We start from the raw sequence: 18,286 nt of genomic DNA on the forward strand, positions 1-18,286 counted from the left end.
ATGGCACTCGCCGCCCACTGCGCCGGAGGGGAGGGGGACTGCGAAGAGGGGATGGGCCGCCCCAGGAACAAAGGGAGGGCGGGAGGAGGCGAAAGCGCCCCGCACCGGAGGGGTCGGTCTGTCCCGGCCATACTACACGCCTCCAGGGGGGTTGCTTCCAGGAGTGGGGCGCGGGGCACTGCCAGGGCACGAATGCTCCCAGCCACCCGGGCGCCCCACTGATTGGCTCTTTGCTGTGTCTCTCTCCGCAGGTGGTCAAGGCCATCAACCGGGTGCTGCTCCGCAGGATGGTCTGCCTCGCTGACCTGGACGCCGTCATCCGGGGATTCGGCGCCCTCAGCTTCCCCAACTGCGGGGGGGCCATCGACGGGACGCACATCCCCATCCGTGCCCCGGAACACCAGGCGTCCCGGTATGTCAACCGCAAGGGGTACTTCTCCGTGATCCTGCAGGCCGTGTGTGACCACCGGGGACAGTTCACGGACATTAATGTGGGCTGGTCCGGCAAAGCACACGACGCCCGGGTGCACCGCAACTCCTCCGTGTGCCAGCGGCTGCAGGACGGGACCTTCTTCCCCGACCGCCACATCAGGGTCGAAGATGTGGACATGCCCTTCTGCCTGGTGGGGGATGCCACCTACCCACTGCAGCCGTGGCTGATGAAGCCCTACACCGGGCACCTCAATCCCTCCCGCCAGGCCTTCAATGCCAGGCTGACCAGGGCCCGCATCGTGGTGGAGGGGGCCTTTGGGTGACTGAAAGCCCGCTTTCGATGCCTCCTCACCCATCTGGACCTGGCTGAGCACAACATCCCTCCCGTGGTGGCGGCATGTTGTGTGCTCCACAATTTATGTGAGCGAAAGGGGGAGGCTTTCCTGCCAGCCTGGATGGCTGAGGCTGACCGCATTGCTGGACACTATGGTCAGCCCCGCACCGCCGCCGTCCGGGAAGCCCAGCGGGGGGCCGTCCAGATCCGGGAAGCCCTGCGGGAGAGCTTCCTGGTGGAAGAGGAGGACTGACCTCTCCCTGCATGCCCCACTGGGGCCTTCTTCCACCCTACCCCCTTCCTCTTTCCCCTCCCTACCTACTGCCAAATAAAGACACCTGTTTTTCAAACAAAAATGTCTTTTTATTTAACATAACTGGGGTGGGGGGTGGGAGGAAGAAGGGTGGGAGAGGGGAGGGGGAAACCTGGGACGAGGGAGCTGGAAGGGGAGAGAAGGGAGGAAGGGAAAGGAAAGCTCAGTGGTGGGAGTCCGGCTGCTTCTCCCGTCTCGCCACACTGTGGTTCCGGGGGCGTTGGTAGGGAATGGTTGTGGAGGGTGGGGCAGGAGGGACGGGGAGTGTGGAGGAAGCAGGAGCGGGAGCAAGAGCGGGAGCAGGAGGGGCAACAGGAGGGGGAGCAGGAGGAATTGGGAAGCGGTCCAGCAGGCTCTGGAGGTGGCCTCGCAGGGCACGGCCCTGCTCCTCCTGGGCCTCCAAGCTCCTCCGGTGCAGCCTCAGGTCCTCCTGGACCCAGTGGTCTTGGAGACGGAGCTGTTGCTCCAGGAACCGGAGGTGCTGCCTCTGGTACTCCTCCTGGTTCCTGGCTCTCCTGCTTGCCCGGGCACGGGCAGCTGCTGCAGGCGGGGTGGTGCGCCCTGCAGGCCCAGGTGCTGCGGCTGTGGTGAAACAAGACTAGCGGTCAATTACCCCAGGGGCCCAGGTGTGTGAAACCCAGCTCCCCTCTGCAAGGCCAGGGCCCCTGCAGGATCCCCAGCTGCTGCTCCGTGGTGGGCAAGGCCCAGGCGCACGGTCCCAGGGCTCCCTCTCACCCCAGCCCCCCGTACACATAAGAGGAGCACGATGGTACTCACAGGTGGACGCCTCCCCGGCCTCAGACGACACAGGCGAGCGGCTCGGGGGTCCCAGGTGCTGGGCAGGCTGCCAGCAGGCTCCTGGCTCTCGGAGCCCTCCTCCTCCTCCTCCTCCTCCTCCTCCTCCGTCTCCTGGAGCGGTCCCTCTGCTCCAGGGTCTATCACGTCCCGGGGGGCAGGGACGGCATGAACCCCCAGGAGGCGGTCCAGAGCCAAAAAATGGGGGCACACCTCCAGGTCGGCCCCTGGCAGGCAGGCCCGGGAGTAGGACTGCCGCAGCTCCTTTATTTTCCAGCGCACCTGCTCCCGGCTGCGCTGGTGGCCCCTGGCGGCCAGGCTGGCAGCCATGCGGCCATAAACTGCCGTGTTCCTGTGGCTAGTGTGGAGATCGTGGACATTGGAGGCTTCCCCCCAAACCTCGATGAGGTCCACGATCTCCGCACTAGACCACGCGGGCGCCCGCCACTTGTGGCCCCGGGCAGGGTCCTGGGAGCCGCCAGGCTGGTCCCGGGAAGAGGGGGAGGGCTGGGTGTCCTCGGGTGGCTGGCTCAAGGGTGTCAGGTGCAGGGTGTGCTGGCACGGGTGCTGGCAGCCTTGCAACTGGCACAAACTGTGTAGCCAGCCCGTGGCCCTTTAAGGGTTCCGGGGCCAGGAGAGGGGCAGACAATTTGCCTGGTGTTGGCCAGAGTGGCCACCAGGGCAAGCTGGGAAGGGCTAGCCTCCCACTAGTTCGAATTAAGGGTCTACACAGCCCTTAATTCGAACTAGCAAGTTCGAACTAGGCTTAATCCTCGTGGAATGAGGATTACCTAGTTCGAACTAAGCGCTCCGTTAGTTCGAATTAAATTCGAACTAATGGAGCGCTAGTGTAGCGCCTATGAAAGTTAGTTCGAACTAACGTCCGTTAGTTCGAACTAACTTTGTAGTATAGACATACCTTATAAAATAAGTTAGGGTATCTGGAACCAAAATTCAGGAATTGGTAGTTTGGTACAACAAGCCTGACTCTTTAATGTCACACATCTTCCAGATTTATCTCTATTCTTTTCTCTACATCATTACTCATTTATACAGTTTACTTGCATGGACTTGGTTAGCAATTTCTTTCATATATTTGAGATTCTGAAAGAAAAGCCATTCAGCTCATATTTCATTTAATATTAAAGAAACAGTTGCTTTTGAGCATTTAGTAGGAAAAAGGAACTATCAAACCTACATATAATCCTGAAACATGTTAAATTATTCAGAGTTTATTCTGATTAGGGCATATAGGCAACTGAAGCACAGCAAAGCTCTTTGTGAAAAATGATTGGTACACAAATATATTAAATATTCAGCTACTGTGGTCATGGGAAGAAAATACACATATTAGATAGTTACCCCTTTGAAAATGTACCCCCTTTATTTAAGCACACACAGTGTGTATACATAACACAAACTAGAAAATTCTCAACTTCAGGAAGCTCACTTTTGGGGTTCTTCTTTCTCTATTCTTAATACATAAACAATATTTGTAATGCAGAAAGCCATCTAAAATAAAATTGAAAACCAGTGATCTGTATCACAGAGATAAATCTTCATGTTATACCTAGTCCTGACATCTCCATAAATGCCAAAAACAGTTTGCAAAATTCACAACCTCAAACTGCCTACATTTCAGACATCTCTATCGGACATCTTAAATAGCTGCTTGCTTTCTAATGAGTCAGCTGTATCTCTCCCAAGCTCTCTGTATCGCTGTTCCTTCTGTATTCCTTCTTGTGAGTATGAAACTTTACCACATGCATTTTGATAATCTGAGGTGCATAATGTCCACTAAATATAGCTTGTAACAGTAATAAGATGACAACAACAACTTGGATGGACTCCAAGAATACTGTTAAGCAAGATGTCTTTGTCCATAAAGCAAATTCAAGTTGACAGTCTAGGCAAATTGTGACAACTAAATGCCAGTAACTAAAGAACTGACCCAAACTTTTACTCATAACTCAAAAATGTTTTAAATAGATGTTTCATTGCCTGTTCTCTGTCGTTTTCATAAACCTCAGCATGCACATCTTGTACCTCAGAGAGAAACTGCTAAACTGCTTTATGTGAAGTTTTGCTCATTGCATTTTCTGCCAGAAAAATTAAAGGCTTAAAAGAAATGAAGAGGGCCCCAAGGAACTAGAATTCAGGAACTATGGATTTCCTTCACTACAAAGCCTGTTCTTACCTCCTTCACTAATCTTGTTACCCTGGTTAATTCCTGGGTGAACAACTTTTCTTCTTTTTAGTCAAATCCTCCTCATCTAACCCCTGCTGACATTTTTTTCCTCAAGACCTTGATCTTCATGCTTCCTCTTTTCTTCCCCGCTGTGCTTGCTCTCCTTTCTGTTCTGTCAGGAGTCAAAAGCATCTCTGCTCACTCTTCTCCTTTCTCCACCTATTTAGAAATGTGTATCATGCACATAAGCATAGTATCAAGTGCTTCACCTGCTCCCTCATCCCAGCTGCTGACCTTCCTCATGCCATCATTTTACCAGAAGATAGAAAGTGATGGATTTCTCCCATTTCTGCTATAAGGCACGCTGGTCTCTTTCTATCTCTTTAATGATACAACCCCTCAGCTAGCCCCTCACCTCCCTCCTTCCTTATGACATAGAAGGCAAAATTTCTAAACATGTTCTCCTGTTCTATAGCCTGGTGTTGTTCAACCAACTAGTTCCTCAATACCCTACGATCTTCTGATCACACAGCACTCTACACTCCAATAAATTCCAACAAAGGGCTGGCGGCTCAGAAAGAGAGGACCCTGAAATTAGGGCCCTGGCAGCAGCATAGCAAACTTGCCTAGACTGGTTCAGTGGGGAATCCCGTTAAAACACATCAAGCTCACCTAAGTAGGAGATACCACTCACTCACCCAACTCTGGGTTACTTCCTACTGTAGTCAGTGGTGCATCGGTCCATAAAGTCTCAGGGTCTCCAGGTTCCTCAGTGCAGGCTGCTCTCCAGTGCTTTGTCTCCTATGGAAGCCAAGTCCGAGCCCCTGGGTCCTCAACTCCTGTAGGCAGGGCGTGTGGCTGGTCCTCAGCAGGAGCCTACGCCACACATGCTTCCTCTCTGGTATCCCTCCCCAGACTGAGCTGAGCTGCTTCTTTTCATAGGTAGCCAGCACTTCATGCATGCTCAGTACAGCCAGAAGGATGGGACTTCCTCCACCCAGAGTGTGGTGTTAACCCCTTCCATGAAATATGTTCAACCCTGATGTGCTCCCCCTATTACTTTTTCTGCACCTTTCCAGGCTTCAGAGACCAACTAATACAACTATCAGTTAACACATGGGGATCTCAAAACCCAAGTACAAGATTGTGCAGGTAAGGTTGACAGTAGTAGAACCATTCCAGTTCTCCACTAAGGTGACACCTTTGAAATGGAAATAGCAGCCTGTTGCAGCTTCCACTCAGCTTTAGAATGTTTTTTCCCCACCACCATTTTTTCCATTTTTCCGTTCTGACAGTCAAACTGCATGAGATGGTGGGGAAAGAGCTGGAATGAGAGGCAAGTCCCAATCAAGAGTTCTCAGTATTTGGATAGGACAATGTCTTACACTTCATGGAAAGAGACAGAGGTTTGGTACTGGTCCACATGCACATTACTGTGCAGTGATGGATAAAGGCAAACAAAATGAACAGGGCTGGTTTATTTTCCTCATGCTAGGGTTATTTTGTCATTCTTTGCTTAATGTCTTAAGGTGAAGTTCAGGTCTTATTGAAGTCAAAATTGATTTATTCTGCAGAATCCCAGTACAGGGATTGGAGTCTCTTTTCCTAGTTTGATGTCCACTGTCTTTGGTGCCTGTTTCTCTCCTTTCCTTTCTAGCTAGAGACTTAAGTTACAAGCTTCCAATTTCCTTCCTAATAGGCCAATCCTTATATACATCACCTTGATAATCTTAATGTCTCAGGGTGGAGTCTAACCATTAATTACCTGATCAGTATTTTTCAAAGCCAATGATTTATGCTCTATGACTTTCAATCTGAACTTTCTACCAACTCCAAAATCCCAATCCCTGAGGCAGATATTCTGCCAGTTCTTTGAAAGCAACAACCTACACTTCATAACGAAGAACTGACATATCACTGACATGGTACCCATACACTATTCTTTAGACTGAAAATTATTTTCCAGTGCATTTCATGAGCTTCTTCTGACAATGTGCAGTGGCTGAAGTATTAATATTAGCCTGCCAGTTTCTGGAGTATTAATACATGAACATGTCAGAAGAATGGAAACAATACAGTGATGGAAGCTTAGAAGAACAGTGGGATGGGGACAGGGCCAGCCCACAACAGTTTGGCACCTGCAGCTGGGAGCTCTAATGACACCCCCATACTCCTTCGCTTGGGCCAAAACTTTGAAAGGTCTCAATTCTGCCTTCTTCCTGTTCTACTCCTCTCATGGTACTGCAGAGAGAATACACATGCACCAGCAGCAGACACAATTTTCTACGCTCTGGGTCCTAGTGGTGCCCCCCCCCACACACACACACACACACACACACAATCTGGCACCTGAGGTGGCCGCCTCAGTTCACCTCATGGTAAGGCCAGCCCTGGATGGGGACTTGTACCACAGGTTCTGCTCAATGACTTGCCAAGCTTTTACAGTTACATAGAAACCAGACAATCCCCCAAACTACCATAGTATCCTAGAAGCTACACTAAAGGGATCCAACCAACTTTCTGATGACTGTACCACCCAGTGTGCTTATACTAATGCAGCATAATAGAAATGTTAATATTTTTCATTTCCCATTTCAAATATCTCTGATTCCTCTTTTCTGAGCCATTAAAGAAAAAAATCATTTTAAAGTGGAGTGGAAGCTACAGCAGTCTGCAAATGCTATTTGTGGAGTTTTTCAGTTTAGCACTTAAAGCTATGGCTAGGCTTTGGTAGAAATATTTTCGGCAGTACTTTAAGATGCACTGTTGCATAATCAATCAACTACTTCAGCCAGTTTCTTACTCAGCAGAGGTTTTAATCTTCTGGGAATTCATTAGCTACCACAGCTGGCCTTGATGTTTCAAATAAAATTGCTCCTTCATAGTTCATGCTATTATGAATCTCAGTTTCTTCTGATCTTTAATTAAAACCTTTGTGATTTCACATTATTTCCTTTATCAAGGCTGATCTATATACATTTGCAGCATTGGTGTTTTTCATTTCACTGGATGCAAATTGTATTAGGCTGTAGCTCTTGAAATGGGGATACTGGATTATTCGCTCAAGGCAAGTAATATTTCCAAGTCTGAAGTTTATACAATCCTCTTGTATAAAAAGGAGCCATCAGGGATTATTATTGTGGTTCAATTATTTCCTTAGCCATAAGGAAAGAAAACTTCTGATATGTATGCAAAAGAGGAGCTATATTAACAAGTATAGGTGCTGGAAGTAGGGGTGTCGGATGTCCTGCATCCCCGGGCTTGAAGTTGCTCTGTTATATACAGGGTTTCCAGTTTGGTAAACAGCTCTCAGCACCCCTACTAGAAAAACTATTCCAGCGCCACTATTAACAATTTAAAAATTGGCTGTATTTCAATAATGCAAAAAGAATAAAACAATCAGAACACATACAGGTCACATTAGGGAAAAAGGGCATTATGATACCTTGGAAGAACAAGCATTAAATAATTAGACAAGTAGCACTTCTAGGGTCCAAAGAGAGATAAAACTATTTGGACCACAATTTTCTTACCAGTTACTTTCCCTAGGAAGTTTTAAGAAGTTCTTAAAAAAACAAATACCCTTCCCCCCAGAAATACACATTACAGAAGACCAGGTGACAGGTGAAAACATGGAATAGTCCCTTTAATTTACACTAGTGTAAAGGAGAAGACAACTGGTCTTGAGAAAGAGCATAAGTATGAGAAATAAACTGATTTCAGGGCTCCTTCCAGCTCCAATTTTTTTAAAATGGGATCTAATTTCAAAGTTCAAGGGAAGCTCCATTTCACATCGGACTATACTTTATCACCCAAAAGAGAAAGGGAGGGAGAGACCCAAATTCGTTCACTTTTTGAAGCACACAATTTTGTTGAAGTGATCCACAGTAAAGCAAAGTGACAGTTCGATTATATCTAATACAAACCATTAGTCTTAAGCAGAATCGAAGGTACCCCATAATTTCCTTAGTATATTGCAAAAAAAAGTCTAAACTCATCATTGCAGATGTTTGCCTTTCAGTCCAAAATATTCTCTCCATTTCTATAAGTAAACAGACCTGTTTCCATTATTAATTTTTCTGGAAGGTGAATAAACTTCTGGAAGGTAAATTTTTAATTAATTTTTCTGGAAGGTAAATAAACTTCTGTCCAGTTTATTACAGCTCCAGCTCTTCCACAAAAAAGGTGTGTGGGGACGGCGAAGAGGGGTTTTTTGCACAAAAAAAGGAAAAAGCAAAGGTGCCTGCAGTCTAGACGTAGCCTATGATAGCTACACTTGTGCAGAACACACTTCCTTTCTGACCCATCTTTGCAAAGTGGACAGAATCTCCATATGAATATGAAGAGGATATTTGTTTTATTATTACATATATTGCCATTGAACCTTGGAGCACAGGACAGCGACCAAGATCTGATTCTTCTAGGAGCTGTACAAACTATTTTCTGAAACTTAGGTCTCTCTGAAAGCTAGAACCCATTCTCTTTGCCAGCAGAGGGAGTTTGACAGACCTGGAATGATTTACAACACTAAACAGATGCAGTAGCCAATATCTTTTTTAAAAGATCTCAATATTATACTGATATGAATTCAAACATCCACAGTCTGTAAAGCATGTCAGTGCTATGCCAGATGACAGTTAACACTTATTTCCAATGAAGGGAGATTATTTTTATAAATATTGTGAAGACCTGTATTTCGAGTGTTGCAGTGTGGAATTCTAAAGGTTAATTAAACTGGGGCTCTCCATTCCTATCCCAGAAACCAAGCAACAACTAATTCAATTCCTGGTGCTCAGATAGACAATACACTGAATCCACTTCTGGCTTTGTCTCACCCAATCCAATAGTATCAGTGAGAGAGTGAGATCGAGGAAGACTGTCATTGCAACAAAGGGGAGGGCTTACCTAAATTTGCAAGGAAAGGCTAACGGTTAACATAATTTGCATACTGACCTGTGGAGAAATGAGAACTATCAAATATTTATATAATTCTCAAATGCACCTCTGTTTTTGTGATTTTATCCTGCTTGGATGAATAGAGGTAGATTAAAGGAAGCTAAAAAGGATAAACCAAAAGGAATCTAAACAATGGCAAAGATAAGCCATGTGTGGTACACAGCTTCAAAGGGATTAGGATAACAATGGCTGGCCTGGACCATCCAGTGGGAAGAAGCTGGCTCCATCTAGAATAGATGGGTGCACTTTGCCAAGGTTAATCCTAGGATCAAAGAAGGATATTAAACCTTTGCAGAACCTAGAGTTGCCAGATTTGGTTGGCGATATTGCTCGAGGTTTCATAAAATGTCAATCTTTAATGAAAGATTAATCTTCAATTCCCAGAGACTCCAGGACAATCCGGAAGGGTTGGCAACACTAGGAGGACCCCGAATATAGGAAAAAGAGGGCTTGATGGCTACAGAGGAAACGTCAGTGACAACAGATAGTTATGCAAGGAGAGAGAGAGAGAGAGATTATAGCCAGCTTGCTGTGGACCTTTAATTTTTTAGTTTGGGGTTGGGGAGGGGAGGTACAAATGCTAAATTGTCAGAGAAAAAGAAGGCACAGGCCCAATACTTGCGAAGGGTGCACACAGGTGCCTGGAAAAGTGTCTCAGGAGGACTCAGGGGCTGTGACAAGGCTTTTTATTGTTTTAACCCCTTTTCCTTTGTTACGTTCTTATGGCAAAATAAGAGTGTTTTGAACAAGCTGTCCTCTGCTGTCACTATTTAGTCACATTGGTCACTGGCCAAAGGAGACCTGAGAGCAGGGACTCAAGCTGCTGAGGACACAGTTGGCGAAGAGAGAATCTGTAACTTAGAGACCCCAGTCTCAAAGTGGGAGTGAATTGCAGCATTCCACTCCAAGGTGCGGGCCCATCAGATAATTTGGAAGCAGTGCCGATGGGGAGACAATGCCCAAAGATACAGCTCACCCAGCCATCAAATACAACCACAGCAGCTATCTAGCTAGCTCCTGGATTGAAGTGTCATTAGAGGAGGTTTTGGAACAAATAGAAAAACTGGGTATTGATGAGTCCTTACACACACTTTAGAAAGAGATTTCCACATCATCTCTCTCTTCAGGTCCACAGGAAAGCAAAAGCTCTTTCATAGGATCATCACTGTAAAATTAAGCAGATTGGCAGACAGGATTTAAATAATCCTATCACCCTCCAGGAGATTAGCAATGCCATAGCTATCCTGTGTGTAGGCAGAAATGGAAGTCCAATCCCAGTGAGATAAATAGAAAGGAACATAAACACTGTCAAATTAAGTGTAAAACTTTAATAAGAAAAGCAAAAAAAGATTTTGAGAAACAGCTATCCAAAAACTCACAAAACAATAGCAAAATGTTTTTTAAGTACATTAGAAGCAGTAAGTTTACTAAAAAAACAGTGGGTCCCCTAGACAATCGAGATACAAAAGGAGTAATCAAGGATGATAAAGCCATTGCAGAGAAGCTAAATGATTTCTTTGCATCAGTCTTCAAGGCTGAGGATGTTGGGGAGATTCCCAAACCTGCACCGTCCTTTGTGGGAGATGAATCTGAGGAATTGTCCTGGATTGAAGTGTCATTAGAGGTGGTTTTGGAACAAATAGAAAAACTTAGAGTTAACAAATCACCAGAACCAGATGGCATTCACCAAAGGGTTCTAAAAGAGTTCAAATGGGAAATTGCAGAACTGTTAACTGTGGTTTGTAATCTATCCTTTAAATTGGCTTCCGTACCTACCTACTGGAAGATAGCTAACATGACACCAATATTTAAAAAGGGCTCTAGAGGTGATCCTGGCAATTACAGACCGGTAAGTCTAATGTTGGTACCGGGCAAATTAGTCGAAACAATAGTTAAGAATAAAATTGTTAGGCACGTAGAAGAACATAATTTGTTGGGCAAAAGTCAACATGGTTTTTGTAAAGGGAAATCATGTCTTACTAATCTATTAGTGTGTCTACACTCACCCTTAGTTTGATCTAGGGAGGCTAATGAGGGCGACCGAAATTGCAAATGAAGCACGGGATTTAAATATCCCACACTTCATTAGCATGTTCCCAGCCAGTCACCATTTTAGAAACTGACTAGCCTTAAGTAACTGCCCACATCTACATGTGGCAGTGAAACGGGATTCTGAATTAAAGCCCTAAATCTAATTAGCTGTTATTCCTCCTGCAATGAGGTTTACCAGCTAATTCGATTTAGGGCTTTAATTCAGAATCCTGTTTCACTGCCGCGTGTAAACACTGGCAGTTACTTTGGGCTAGTCAATTTCCAAAATGGCAACTGGCCAAGAACATGCTAATGAAGTGCAGGGTATTTAAATCTCGCGCTTCATTTGCAATTTCGGTCACCATCATTAGCCTCCCTAGATCAAACGAGGGGGCTAGTGTAGACATACTCTTAGAGTTCTTTGAAGGGGTTAACAAATATGTGGAGAAGGGGGATCCAGTAGATATAGTATACTTAGATTTTCAGAAAGCCTTTGACAAAGTCCCTCACAGAGGCTCTTGTGTAAATTACATTGTCATGGGATAAGAGGGAAGGTCCATTCATAGATTGAGAACAGGTTAAAAGACAGGAAATAATGGGTAGGAATAAATGGTAAATTTTCAGAATGGAGAGGGTTAACTAGTGGTGTCCCCCAGGGGTCAATCCTGGGACCAATCCTATTCAACTTATTCATAAATGATCTAGATAAAAGGCAAGCAGTGAGGTAGTAAAGTTTGCTGATGATACTAAACTGTTCAAGATAATCAAGACAGAAGCAGACTGTGAAGAACTTTAAAAAGATCTCACAAAACAAAGTGATTGGGCAACAAAATGGCAAATGAAGTTTAATGTGGATAAGTGTAAAGTAATGCATGTTGGAAAAAATAACCCCAACTATACATATAATATGAGGGGGGGCTAATTTGGCTACGACAAATCAGGAAAGAGATCTTGGAGTTATTGTGGACAGTTCTCTGAAAACTTCCACACCGAGCCCTGTCACACAAGAGAAATACTTCAAAAACTCCTACTGTGGTTAACACCAGTTATCTGTACCAGAGCTCTCAGGGCTTTTAACCCAAGTGGAACTACACCAGTGTTAAAATGTTTGTTACTTTTGTTAACACCATTTGTAAAATTCCCTGTCAAACAGGGCAGGATGGGCCTAGAGAAAGTCTGCTTCCCAGCTCAATCTCCTGCTCTTCTTTCAAGTGAGCTCTGCCTACCCATGTTGACAAAAGCAGCACACATGCAGAAGGAACGGGCTCTGTTTGCTGGAAAGTTCTGAAGCCGTTTCAGTTACATTTATTCATATATATACCAAACCCAAGACTAAATATTTAGCATACAATTAGACTATTACCACATCACCAATGCCACATCATTTGAAATAGTGTGTTAGAAATGAAAATGGCCTGGTATATCTCTTTTTGTAAGTACCATTTATGTAACACACCACTCATCTGCTGTACATCACATTTCAAAAGCACACAGTATCTGACCATCAGAGATACTGACTCATTGCAAGATGACATGGGGCCATTAAAAACAGTACTTCAGTTTGGGCAACTAGTGTGTGCATGAGTGTTTAACAGTTAAAAAATGAATTTTGCTTAACATTAATGTTAACTAAAAGCAGAAATTCAAAACACAAAGCCACAGCAGATATCTATTATCTTTGAAAAGTCATCGAAGACGGAATTGATTCCAGAAGACAGGAAAAGGACAAATACTGTGCCCATCTATAAAAAGGGAAATAAGGACAACCCAAGAAACTACAGACCAATCAGCTTAACTTCTGTAGAAGGAAAGATAATGGAGTGAATAATTAAGGAATCCATCTGCAAATATCCAGAAAATAATGTGATTAGTCAGCATGGATTTGTACAGAACAAGTCTTGTGAAACCAACCTGACAGCTTTGATAGGATAACAAGAACATAAGAACAGTCAGATGAATGGTCCATGTAGTCCAGTATCCTGTGTTCCAACAGTAGCCAATGCTAGGTGCCACCAGAATGAACAGAACAGATAATCATCAAGTGATCCATCCACTGTCATCCATTCCCAGCTTCTGACAATCAGAGGCTAGGGACACCATTCCTAGTCATCCTGGATAATAGCCATTGATGGAACCTATCCTCCATGAATTTATCTAGCTCTTTTTTGAACCCTGTTAAATCCTGGCCTTCACAACATCCTCTGGCCTTGTGGATAAGGGGGAAGCAATACATGTGGTATATCTAGACTTTAGCAAAGCATTTGATACAGTCTTGAATGACCTTATCAATAAACTAGGGAAATATAATGTAGATTGGGCTACTATAAGGTGGGCGCTTAACTGGTTAGATAACCATTCTCAAAGAGTTGTTATCAGTGGTTCACAGTCATGCTGGAAGGCTGTAACAAGTGGGATTCTGCAGGGATCAGTTTTGGAACCAGTCCAGTTCAATATCTTCATCAACGATTTAGATGATGGCATACAGAGTACGCTTATTAAGCTTGAGGATAATACCAAGCTGGGAGAGGTTGCAAGTGCTTTGGTGGATAGGGTTATAATTCAAAATGATGTAGACAAACTGGAGAAATGGTGTGAGGTAAACAGAATGAAGTTCAATAAGAAGAAATGAAAAGTACTCCACTTAGGGAGGAATAATCAGTTTCTCACATACAAAATGGGAAGTGACTGTTTAAGAAGGAGTACTGCAGAAAGAGTTCTAGGGGGGTCATGATGTACCACAAGCTAAATATGAGTGAGTGTGATACTACTGCAAACAAAGTGAACATAATTCTGGGATGTATTAATAGGAGTATTGTGAGCAATACACGAGTGTTGCTGCCCTCAGCACCCGCCCTCCCTGCGCTCCTGGCCAGGGTGGCTGGAACCACATGGCCTCTTCCATCCCCAGTGCTGGGGCTGCACCATGTGCTCTCCTCCCTCCCACTGGTGATCCAGGGGCTGGGGAGGCTGGGGCATGCACACATGCCCCCTCCCACCTCCTCCTTTCCCCATGGGGGCTGGGCCTCAGCAGAGACCTGCCTGCCCCACTCCATCTGTACCAACCGCCCATACCAAAGGCAGTTGTGGAATCTCCATCATTAGAGATATTTACGAGCAAGTTAGATAAACAGCTGTCAGGGATGATCTAGACGGTGCTTGGTCCTGCCGTGAGGGCAGGGAACTGGACTTGATGACCTCTCATGGTCTTTTCCATTTCTAGTGTTCTATGACAGCTTTAAAGCAATAGGCAGGCCAGAATTTTCAGTTGTAGGCAACATCTATATTCAGCTATCTAAATATGTGGCTTGATTTTCAGATGGGCTGAAAAGCAAACCTTCTCTACATAGGTGTAATTTTGTGCAAGTATAAGGGGCATTTCCCCTCCCAACTGCAAGCTTGGCTGGAGCTGGCTCCCCAAAATATAGAAGTAAACTACTCCTATGCGTCTCTGCCTGAATGAGCTTGCATTTATAATGAATGGTAATTGGACATACTAAGCCTCTCTAAGGAGATGGGAGTAGGGTGGGACACCGCTCATTGTGTGACTAATTATAGGTACCCAAGTTTAAAAAGCGATAGGCAATGGGTTTTTTTGTCCCTATTCTTCCTTACCACCACACAAACGTCCTATGAATACTGAGAAAAGATATTCCATCTTTTCAAAATCAAATAGCCTCTGTATCAGCTCCTACCCACAAAGCAACTTGATTACTCCACAACACACATTTGTCTTATGCATTTTTAGACTTCAGACACATGTACAGTCTAATCTACCAGTCAGAGAACTATGAGTGCAACTTGCTTTAATTTTCTATATGGAGCTTGATTCAGATGCTTGTTAAGCGATTGTGCAGATGTGTAACTATCTGATAGCAACGACGCCACTGGATGTAATCAACTGACAGTCTCCACTCTTCCCTCGTAGTGGCCATAAAAATACTGCAATACAAGCAGATTATGTACCTATATTTTTAAATGAAAAATAGTCCCTATATTCTGGAGTGGTTCTAAAGTTAGTTCAAGCCATTTCATCAGCATTAAAAACAAAGTCGAAGCCAATAATAAGGAATCACTAATAACTCTCTGTATGTTTTCTGTACTTAAAAAAAATGCAGTGCTATCCTTTTTCAGTGTTAAGTGAAAAGCTTTTCAAAAACGTGATCTCTTCATCTGATTTTTATAACAACATCAGCAATATAATTCTCTTTTCTAGCCATCTTGTCATGATTTTATGGTTTTTAACTGAAATGGGTTACTTTTCATCTACTAAGTGTTGATTTGTTTTTATCATCATTCACACAAATTGAATGGACTGACAAAGCACAAAGCCATATTTTTCAGAAAAAGTGAAAAAAATCATATTTTACTCTATACAAATATGAGTTCATCTGAGTAGCACTCCGTTCTCCATTGCCACATCAAATCTGGATAGGCTGAATTTAGAAAAAGGAGCTCTGTTTTTTGATGGTGTGCATAGGGTTGCCAGATACTTTCAGAAAAAATCCTGAATGTGGGGGGGGGGGGGGAGGGAGAGAGAAACACTGGGGGACCAAACTTGTGGGGAGAGAGAGAGAGAGAGAAAAAAGACTTGCCATACACAACAGGGGAAAAATGTCCCCGCCGGCCTTCCATCTGAGAAAACCAGAAAATACTGGTATTTTCTTGGTTTTTTTTTTAACCGTACAGAAGACGCAATTGCCAGACTGTCCAGGTGAAAACCACACACATGGCAACTCTAACCCCATGCAGGGAAAAGGTGGGGGGGTTCCCCTCCATCCCCCTCTTGCAAGGTATTCCTCCCCCCACTGCCCCCCCCCCATGTCTTTCCCTCAGGTCCCACATGCATCCTTAACTGTTAAGGAGGCATTGCGGCCAGTGTAGGGCTAGCTAGGGCTACAAGACACTGCTCCTTGCTGCAGCCAGCCTATTGCAGGGAAGGAGTTCTGGGCCTTGCCCAGATGTGGCCACCACTTCCTCCCTAAATGCACCCCATGCAGGGAAAGGGCTGGGAGTGATTCTCTTCCTTCCCACTCCTGCATGGTATTCCCTCTGCCCCTTCCCTCCAATCCTGCATGCCTCCTTCACTGTTAGGCTCCAAAGATTCAGGGGGGTAGCCAAATTAGACTGTTACAGAAAAAACAACATGTGGTCTGGTAGCACTTTATAGATTAACAAAACGTGTAGATGGTATCATGAGCTTTCGTGGGCACAGCCCACTTCTTCAGATGACTGGAGTTATGAGTTTGGGATGTGAACACCCGAAATAAATGTAGATGGGAGGGGGAAGGGGGAGGTAAGAAAATGGAAGAAGGGTGGGAGACAGAGCATCAGTAAGTATCTGGAGAATGGGTACTTAAACCAAAGCAGATACAAATCAAAGTCAATCGATAGATTCCCATGTCAGGAAGGATACTACACAGAGAGCAGTTAGCACCTTCAATGGTTGTTAAATTGGTAGTTTCCCAACCAACTTTCATCAGGATTGAGCCCATTAGCATGTGAATTGAATTTGCGAATGAACTGTAATTCCAATGTTTCCCTGTGGATCTGGCTTGTAGAACAAGACAGCTACTTGGAGATATGTCAGAGTGTGATTTGGAAGGTTGAAATGTTCCCCAATAGATTTCTGTACGTTTCCTTTAAGTATATCTGGTTTGTGACCATGGGTTCACTGGCTCCAGTCTGCCAGAGGCTAGCCAGCCTATTCAGGGAAGGGGTGTGTGGGGTGTGGGGGAGAAGCTGTCCTTGCTGTGGCTTCCCCTTCCTTCCAAAAGGTGCTCCATGCAGGGAAGGGGCTCAGGGGCTTCCCTTCCCTCCCACGCTGGGAATGGATTCCCTCCCTCCCTCTCCTCTCCTCCCACACACCTGCTCATGGCAAAAGGAGTTTTACTGGCAGCCTCTGCAGCCGCCTGAGCCTGGGAAGGAGCTGCAGCCTCTTTTGCACTGCTGCCTCTCTGAAATGTCTCAGGGCTCCAACACATGGAGCTTTTCCCTTGCTCCAGATCTCTTGTGAGTGCCTCTCCCACGTGCAAAAGAGGAACTGGAAGTATCTGGCTGTGCTGCAGGGGAGGCTGGGGGAAGTTTTTAAAGCGGCCCCAGGGACACCCCACCCCCTCTCCTCCGCCAGACACAGCAGGGAAAAAATGTCCCCACCGGCCTTCTGTCCAAGAAAAATAGAAAATACCGGACATTTTGCATGTCTGGTATTTTCTGGGGGGTTTTACCGGACAGAAGATGCAGTTACCGGACTATCCGGGCAAAAAGCAGACACCTAGCAACCCTAGGTGTGCATACGTAATCAGTGACTAGCTAGGAGATGTAGGCCTCTCCAGTTTGCAAAAGTCATTGCAACTAAACTACAGGCATAATTTACATTTATTTTGTAAACTGAAGTGGTCGCTAGCCTGTTACTAACTATTGATGACCTAACATACATGTGAAATTTTTTCCACAAATAAATAGCCACTGAACCTAATTTTGCAAGCATTTCCCTCATTCTACAGTGCCAGTCCCAGGATGCAAAGAGTCCACACAAATTGTCTAGGAGTCATTATATGTATAAAAGGAGGTTATCAAGTCCCTTAACTGATGTTACTGGAGGGACTAGAAACTAGGAATGTGGGGGTGCTACACCACTCACTGGCTTGAAAGGGTTCCCATTATATACAGGGTTTACAATTTGGTTCAATGGCTCTCAGCACCCCCACAATAAAAATTGTTCCAGCACCCCTCACTTTATTTAACTTTAATTCCCAAGTGCAACAAAAAACAAACTGGGGAAATCGTCACTTAATAGTAAAAGTCATCTGAAAGCAAAGACCGGTTGGTGGTTTAGTGTAATCATGTACACTCCTTGAGTGGAAGGCTGCTTTCAAGGGGAGTTGCACATATCGGAGGACAGTAAAATACCACTAACTAAAGGGTATATTTTGTAGTAATAGAGTTGACCTAAAATCAAAAGGACTTAAGTGCTTTGACTCAATTCAGCCTAAGAATAACCTCTGATGGGAGGATGGAGGGGGAAGATTTGGGATGTCCATGCATGGTGTCAGATAGACTGTTTGGTCTTGGTGTAGGGGACAAATTTCAATTAAGACTGAAATATGTCCTTTTTGCAGGCACATAACTTTTGTTGACTTCACTGTGGATTTCATACTTAGGAGACAGAGCAGAGCACTGAAGTCAAAATCCAATTTCCATATCACAAAGAATTCTCTCCTTAGAGAGAAAGCTTAAA

Source organism: Pelodiscus sinensis, chromosome 14 (assembly GCF_049634645.1).
Source record: "Pelodiscus sinensis isolate JC-2024 chromosome 14, ASM4963464v1, whole genome shotgun sequence".
In the NCBI taxonomy this organism is placed as follows: Eukaryota; Metazoa; Chordata; order Testudines; family Trionychidae; genus Pelodiscus; species Pelodiscus sinensis.